We start from the raw sequence: 836 nt of genomic DNA on the forward strand, positions 1-836 counted from the left end.
TTACAACAGCTAGCATATAGCGTATTTATATCTCTCCAAACAAGGATTGCTATATTCTTTCATTTAATCTTCATCCAACACCTTCAACATTTACATAGACATTTAATTTATATTTGGGACCGCTAGTTTGAGATAGCGTTCCTTAAATCATTATCTAGATACATAAAAGACCATTTTTCTTGTTCTATCTAGAATCTATCGACCATAACCATCTTATTTTTGTTTCTAGAATATAAGATATGAGGGCTCTTTACAAGAACAATGTTTTCTGCAAACTCATATTTCTAATACATCCATATTATCTACTATTGTTTGGTATATTACGAGTGATATCAATCTCATTTGTTGTCATATCTGAATAGCTCTTTTAGATCAGTAAAAGCCTAGCATACACAAGGTCAAGGGTTCGAGCCCAACCCAGAGGAAAACATATATATATTTTTTCTAGTTTATATATATTCTTTATTGATTATATACAGATTTGTTTTGCACACTAAACAATAGTCACCATTGGGATCTTATTCTCATATAACCCAATAGTCTTTTGAGGTGACAACATGTGTATGTAGGATACATACACAGGTTTAGCTTTTTTTTTTTTTTTTCAGAAACACTATCACAGGTGTTACTCATCAATGCAAATACATGCTGTTTTATGTTTGTTCTTTTTGTTTTGTGTTTTTTCATGATATGAATATATTATCTGATTGCTGCTCAAACACAATTTTGATACATGTTCCATTTTTTATTGTATTTTTGTTTTTTAACATTTTATTGTCAATTCTTTGGAGATGACCTCCACATTTTGATTCCGGGTCACTGTCAGGTATAAATGG

Source organism: Bombina bombina, chromosome 5 (genome assembly GCF_027579735.1).
Source record: "Bombina bombina isolate aBomBom1 chromosome 5, aBomBom1.pri, whole genome shotgun sequence".
Taxonomy (NCBI): domain Eukaryota; kingdom Metazoa; phylum Chordata; class Amphibia; order Anura; family Bombinatoridae; genus Bombina; species Bombina bombina.